This window comes from Vulpes lagopus, chromosome 10, assembly GCF_018345385.1.
Source record: "Vulpes lagopus strain Blue_001 chromosome 10, ASM1834538v1, whole genome shotgun sequence".
NCBI lineage: Eukaryota > Metazoa > Chordata > Mammalia > Carnivora > Canidae > Vulpes > Vulpes lagopus.
This window is the reverse complement of record NC_054833.1, coordinates 71661929-71670006: the sequence shown is the minus strand read 5'-3', so window position 1 is coordinate 71670006 and position 8078 is coordinate 71661929. Positions and strand designations below refer to the sequence as shown.

Genomic DNA, 8078 nt, shown 5'->3' with positions numbered 1-8078 from the left:
TTAAAGCCCATTTGCATTGTACTGCAAGGATTAGGAAATTGATAGATTTTTTAATGGTAAACTCTTAAGTACACAAAGGCTTATGCTCAAAACTCCCATTAGCAATAATGCAAGCTATGCCTGTTAGGCCCATGGAGAGATGAGAGTTGAATATGATCCATAATCTATCTTACTTAATGTCATCAGTTTCCCTATAGCCCCTTCAAACAATCAGATGCCAGTGAAATGCCCTATGATAGATTTAATAGCCTTGGTTTTAGGAGAATACAGATAGTCGATTTCAGTGACACTTTTCAACATGAGAAGCCTATACATATTTTAAAATCTTGATGTACCTGTGCACATTTATTTTTTGTTGGTTAAAAAAAGCAATCCTTTAATGATGAGAGGGTAATTAAAGAGAATAACATACAAGAGTATATCAGCTCAAATATTTCCCCTAATAACTTGGATTTTCCCCCTTCTTTTTATTATGTAAAAATGATTACATTTGTCAAGCCTTTTATAAATTAGAAAATGTTTCAGGTTGCCTTTGGTTTGTAAGGAATGAACAAACCAAAAGGAAAGGGACATTGATCTTTTGTATTTCCTTCAAAATAATTACTGAAGGCACCCTTTGGATAGTCATGCAACACTGTGCTTGGTTAGAATTTTCCCAATTACAGAAGCACAAACACTATCTCTTCCTTATTCCTTTTTTTTTTTTTTAAGATCTTATTTATTTGAGAAAGAGAAAGAGCACGAGTGGGGTGGGGTAGGGCAGGAATGAAAGAGAGAGGGAGAAGCAGACTTCCTGCTGAGCAGGGAGCCCAACACAAAGCTCGATCCCAGGACCCTTGAGATCATGATCTGAGCCAAAGGCAGGTGCTTAACTGACTGAGACACCCCGGTTTGGTTAAGCATCGAACTCTTAATTTCAACCTCAGTCATCATCTCAGGATTGTGATCTCAGCGTGGTGAGAGATGGAGCCATGTGGCTCCCCAGGCTCCCCAAGCTAGTTCCCTTTAAAGCAGATTCAGATTGAGCTAGTAAATTTCAGGGTGTTCTTCTTTCTTTAAATCTCTTGATATTTCAGTCCATCTCACATTCTATTACCACACAGAATGTAAAAAAATCCATGAGGGCTGGGACTATGCCCTATATTTCCTCATATTGTAGGTACAGGGACCATATTTCCCGAACAAAAAAACCTAGACACGTACATTTATAAAGAAAAATTTTTAAAAATCTGAAGTTGGCCTTTTCTCTCCAAATCTGGGAGTATCTAATGGATGCATTCTAGCAAAATGTATTCTACATTGCATACATAGAACACCATGAGTTGATTGATGGGTTGATTGCTTATCCTATTTAGAACAGAGATTATAAACTGATAGACTGAAGCCCATATATGGCCCTTGGTGATTTTTTGTTGTTATTCTGCACTTTAAAAACAAGTAAGTCTCAATTGATTGCCAACATTTAAAAATTGTTGATTTCACATAAAAGTCCAGCTACTCTTGAGAAATTTGAAGATCTAAAAAGACTGGGTTGTTAGAAATCAGCTCAGGAGCTAAAGTCTCCCAAAATGGGGAAATCTAAAAAAAAGGGGGGGGGAATCTAATACAACTGGAAATGCAAAGAAGGCCATATTTCCAGTATAATGAGGAACAGGAAAGAAAGCTGCTGCACAGAAAGGGACGACAAGGAAATGCATGTCTGGACCGGCACATGGAGGAGACACCTACACCTCTATTGATCTCCTTCTCCACTTGCCAAAGGATAGTGTGATTATAAATTACAAAAAAAAATAGATATTTATATATATGTATATTTTTTTAATTTTTAGTTTTATTTTTATACAATGAAAGGATGTCACTTGGTAGAACTATATTATTGTTGGTAGAACACAAATCAAAATGTGTCTATAATAGTTTGAAAAACAATATTTCAACTGATTAAACAATCTGATTAATTCTGAGTTGCCACACAACACTCTATATGGATTATAAATGAAGAATTAGAATATGAGGCAACGAAAACAAAATTTACATTAACCATAACCTTTTAAAAATTAAACCATCTTTTAAATATCACTTTTCTTTTTTTCAAGATTTGTGAGAGAAAGAAATGACGACCGAGAAGCGCAGAGGTAGAGGGAGAATCTCAGACTCTGAGCTGAGTGCAGAGCCTGAGGCAGGGCTCAATCCCATGATTCTGAAATTATGACCTGAGCCAAAACTAAGAATTGGATGCTTTCACCGACTGAGCCACGTAGGCACCCCTAAACCATCACTTTTCTTTTATGCATCAGGAATATGCTTTCTTGTTCATCATAAGCTTCAGTTTGTTAGTAAACAGACATTATACCCTCCTGCCAGCTGGACTCCCCTTCCTCAGGATGCACCCAGCCCTGTGCAGTGTCTTTTTCTATAGCTCCATAAGCAGCCTTGTATTTATTATATACAGTCATGTTGTAAGTCTATCTCCTTCACTGGATTAACAGTTTCTATGTGGCACAAACATTGTGTCTGTAACCCACACAGTGAGTATTCAATACACATTTTTATATTTCAAACTAGTTTCCCCCCAAACGGGTGAGAAGTAAAACAAATATTTGTAGCAACTATAATTGTTGTTTCATTTCAAGTAAAATAAGTAAAAAACAAAATAAAAACTTAATAGATAAGTAAGTTTTTAAAAATACAGATATAGTACAGATCTTTTACCTCTTTTTTTTTTAAATTTTATTTATTTATTCATGAGAGACACAAACACACACAGAGAGAGGCAGAGACACAGGCAGAAGGAGAAGCAGGCTCCATGCAAGGAACCTGATGTGGGACTCGATTCCAGGTCTCCAGGATCACACCCTGGGCTGCAGGCAGAGCTAAACCGCTGCGCCACCGGGGCTGCCCTAGATAAGTAATCTTTGATAAGAAATTTACTGAATGCTTACTTTGCGGCACACACCATGCTAAATGCTTATAAATTAGCTCTCAAAATTCTCAAAACAATCAATGAGATATATGGCACTTTAATTGCAGAAAGAAAACTGACAATTAGGGATTAAACTGTGCATTCAAATATTTGCTGAGCACCTAATATATAGCACACTGAACTATCAGTTGGGGATATAGCAGAGAACTGACTTTGCCTTTTGTGGAACTTATTTTCTAGTGGAACTTGCTAAGATCACATATGTGATATATCAACATTCTAGATTTATAAATCATTTTATACATATGATAAGCCTGGACAATGTGAGTTCATCTCTTAAAGGCCCATTCTCAGAACTGACAAAAATTTGAGATGAGGAGCTGAGGCTCAGACCCTCATGACCTCCTGAAGATTAAAGTAACGCTAAAAGGTCACTCTGCCTTTGCTGGGAGCATTGAACCTGGGAGGATCTGATCTTTAAAACTTCCAGTAAACAGAAAATATTCTCAAGAGAAGATTTATAAATAATAAAAGGAATCAGAAATAAGATACCATGGACTATGGTATTAAAGAAAGAAAACAGAAAAAAAAAAAAAGAAATAAAACAGAGTTAAGACTGCATCTTTTTAAGTTAGATATTTTTCTCTCTTGTATATAAACCTCGGTTAAGAGCAGGGTGAAGCCACAGTAGAATAGAAGTCAGGGCATGGAATGGACTTTGGCCTCTTGACCTCTAAGTGGGATGGGAAAGTCTAGGGGAAGGATGAACTTCCAGGCACTATCACAATTCATGCTGCAAAGCTGTGGTCCCTAGCTGTTATGCCATTTTGAATTTTATTTACTTCTCTGGACCTGGACACACAAGGAGTCACCCTGCTCAAAAAAATGCAGGAAGAATGGGGGATCCCTGGGTGGCTCAGCAGTTTGCAGCCTGCCTTTGCCTCAGGGCGTGATCCTGGAGACCGGGGATCCAGTCCCACATTGGGCTCCCTGCATGGAGCCTGCTTCTCCTTCTGCCATGTGTCTCTGCCTCTCTCACTGTGTCTGTCATGAATAAATAAATACAATATTTAAAAAAAAAATACAGAAAGAAGAAAAGGAGCAGGTTCAGGTCTGAAATATTCTAATTTGCATCAGACACTTCTTGGCAAACACTGAAGTTGCTGGGATAGATTCTGAGAGCTCCTCTCACTGCCAATGCAATTTAATCATTAATCTTCAAGGTTTTCATAACTAATCCCCAGTGATGTGGGGCATCTTTGGGGGAAAAGTTTCATTCAAATAAAACTGAAGTGGAACTCAGAGAGTGAACAAAAAAGTGGTTTTAGAAACTACCTTCTAATTCTGAGTGGAGCTGAAAATTGCCTTTTACTATAATCTAAAGTAACACAGATGGGCACCTGTGTGGCTCAGCCAGTTGTCATGATCCGGGGGTCCTGAGATTGAGCCTGACATCAGGCTCCCTGCTCAGTAGAGAGCCTGTTCCTCCCTCTCCCTCTGCCCTTCTCCCCTGCTCGTGCTCTCTCTTTCAAATGAATAAAATCTTTAAAATAAATACATACAGGGGTGTCTGGGTGGCTCAGTCAGTTAAGCATCTGCCTTCAGCTCAGGTCATGATCCTGGGGTCCTGGGATCAAATTGAACATTGGGCTCCCCGCATGGAGCCCACTTCTCCCTCTGCCTGTGTCCTGCCTTGCTCTGTGTGTCTATCATGAATAAATAAATAAAATCTTAGAAAAAAATAACAAATCACTTAAAAGAAATAAGGTTTAATATTTTTATAGTAAAGATTTATTTTTAAATAATTATGGAATTTGTTCAGGGATACATAGTATGTATGTACATGGATATTCTAATTTTTTCAATTTAATCATCTTGTGATATGTAAATCTATGCAGTACAATAGTGTAATCAACATATGCTGGTTAACTTAATTTTTCATTTTAAAGACTAAAATCAAAACCTTTGAACTTATTATACTTTTCAACCTGAAAGAATCAAAGAATAGCTACAATTCTAAAATAGCATCAATAAATTCAGTATTTTTTAAAAAGATTTTATTTATTTATCCATGAGATACAGAGAGAGAGAGAAAGAGAGAGAGGCAGAGACACAGGCAGAGGGAGAAGCAGGCTCCTTGCAGGGAGCCTGACATGGGACTCGATCCCGGGTCTCCAGGATTATGCTCTGGGCTGAAGGCGGCACTAAACCGCTGAGCCACCCAGGCTGCCCAATAAATTCAGTATTATTCTTATAAGTATCAACAGGCTATATTGAAATGAGGTAAAATATAAATATCCTGTACTTAATTTAAAGTGTTGCCACTGAAATCAATTGCAGATGTTTATTTTGAAAGATGCTGCTATGAACATTGCAGACTCAATGCTGATCATGGTATTCACAATTAAAGTTATGGGATACCCAGAAAATAGGCTGAATCGGAACCTGTACAGTTTTAAAATACTTATTAACAACAACTTTTGAAAGACTAGAAAGCTATTGTTTTCATATAAATTGAGAGTTTTAAAATCATCTCCCTTTAGTGCTTTCAATTGTTACATGGCCATAAACCAAAGACCCAAATCATTTCAAATTATCACAGATACTATTTAGGCAAAAATTCTCATGCGTCAGCACTTTTAATGTTGTGTACATAAGATTATAGTAAAAAGATGACTATAGGGCAGCCCCAGTGGCTCAGTAGTTTGGCACCGCCTTCAGTCCAGGGCGTCCTGATCATGGAGACCCAGGATCGAGTCCCTGTGTCGGGCTCCCTGCATGGAGCCTGCTTCTCCCTCTGCCTGTGTCTCTGCCTCTCTCTCTCTGTGCCTCTCGTGAATAATAAAATCTTGAAAAAAAAAAAAAAGATGACTATAAACAACATGCAGCCCCTCTATTTTCATGAACAGCACAACAGATCACAGTAATCCGAGTTTACATTCCACCATCAAGTGTGGTTCTCCCAAAGTGTGGTTCACTTTGTGATGGGCTATTAAGAATATCTTCAAATCCAATAGTCTCATCATTACCTCTCAAAATACCTAGTGAAAGGTTTGAGCTTGGAAGAAATCAAAGACACTGAACCTGCTGCACTGTCTTTAATTCCATGTGTAATTTTAGTGGAGCAAATAGACCCTGGATGTTTCTTAGTGTAGAAAAATTCATTTTATCTTGGTTGAGCTGGAAATTTTTTCTGTTAATTCAGGAGGATGACTGGGCAATAATAGTTCATTTTTCACACAAGGAAAACCTTTTCGAAGATCATGCTGTTCAAAAGGTCCACTTGCTGAAAGTTCAGTAACTGGAATACTGTCCTTTAGCTGAGATCCAAATCCTCTGGCATTCATCTTCACTTGCTCTGTGAACAGCCTTTCATCCCTGTTACTGTCAGCCGGCCCCACCACTCACTTCCGTTTCAAGAAGGTTTAATATTAATTCACCCAACAAATATTCTTTTTTTTTTTAATACCTTCTACTTGTCAGATAATATTCTAATCTCTGAAGACAAAGCAGCTAACAAAACAAATACCCCGGCTCTTAAGGAGATTACATTTTAGAAGAAGAAGACTAATAAAATATATAGTATGGCAGGCAGTGGGGAGAAAAGCTAGGAGAGAGATATAAAATACTAGAGTATCTCACTGTCCTTAGAGTCACATGGGGGTTTTTTGTATGAGGGATGATCTGAGAGTTTCTGCTTCTTGACATAAACAGTGACATAGGCAAAATGGAATTGGAATGCTAGATGGTGGTGATAAGACCCTTATGGTGGGAGGGGGTCTCTTCTCAAGAGCTTACAGAGTCCTAGGCTTCCCTCTTCAATGCTTATGTGAGGGGTAGGGAAGGAATGTTCTTAGCTGAAGTTCAGGTTTTACCAGAGATCCATCACTTTTCCTGCTGATGGAGGCCGAGAGGCTAGGGGACAGATTAGTTTAACTTTGAACCTTTGTTTCAAGAAATGAAAGCTGGTAGATATGAGCAAGAAACAAGAGACAATATATTCAGAGTTATCCAACAGAACCTCTAAGAAAAAAAATGATAGAAATTAAAAACTCAGTGCAAAAGGAGATTGGATTTAAGTTTTGGACTCCTTGTCTATAAGTAAAAGTTTTATTAAATCACCTTCCAGAAATACATCTTTCATTGAACACTACTTTACAGTTTACAAAGGGCCTTCATGTACTAAAATCTATGCTACGTGTTTTTAGATTTATTAATCTAGGATTTGTTTTCCTGATAGGAGACTGAAATAATCTCTAGGCATGGACTACCACTGAGGCCATTCTCTTTAAAGTAGAGAAGAGAAAGTTACTCATGACCAAATTTACTAATGATTACTACAGCACACTCTTCAGCGTGATGGACATAGTACTTACTACTCCTGAATTTGGTTGGTTCTTTGCAGTTTCTACTGCATTCCTTTGGGATATTTCCTTTGCAAAATTTCCTATCTTTTGTTTTTTCTCCCTCAGAATGATTTTGAGGGTCTAATGAAGACAGGGTTCTTCAGTAGGTTAAGTGGGAAGATCCAATTTCAGCATGACCTAGGAGGCTCCATAAATAACTTTCTCTTTTTACTGTGTTAATAAGGTCAAAGCTTTCTAGCATAAGGTAACAGGCTAATTTTTTTCTCATTCTATCACTATTCTTCCCAAGTCTACTCTCAGTACAAACACACAAGACAACTCACAATTTTCCCAAGTTATATGAACACGTACCAGGCTCTTAGGCCACCATGCTTCTGTACAGAAAACTCCCCTGACCCTTTCATGTTCCTCTCTTTCTTTTTCAATGCTCCTCACTAACCTCCTCTCACCTTAAATCCACTGGTGAGAAAAACTCAACTGGTTTTTCAAGAAATGGGCAGAAGCTATGAACAGGTATTTCTTCAAAAAGAACTATACGTGGCCAAAAGGCATGTGAAAAGATGTTCCACATCACTCAGCATCAGGGAAATACAAATCAAAACCAAGAGGAGATACCACCTCACACCAGTCAGAATGACAAAAATTAACTTAGGAAACAACAGATGTTGGCGAGGACATGGGGAAAGGGGAACCCTCTTGCACTGTTAGTGGGAATGGAAACTGGTGCTGCCATTCTTGAAGACAGTGTGGAAGTTCCTCAAAAAGTTAAAAATAGAGCTACCTATGACCCA

At 38.1% G+C, this 8078-nt stretch overlaps 1 pseudogene; it reads right to left on the bottom strand.

Annotated features, from left to right (window-relative positions):
* Positions 1-5798: 5798 nt before the first annotated feature.
* Positions 5799-6454, bottom strand: LOC121500529 (annotated as a pseudogene).
* Positions 6455-8078: the final 1624 nt, after the last annotated feature.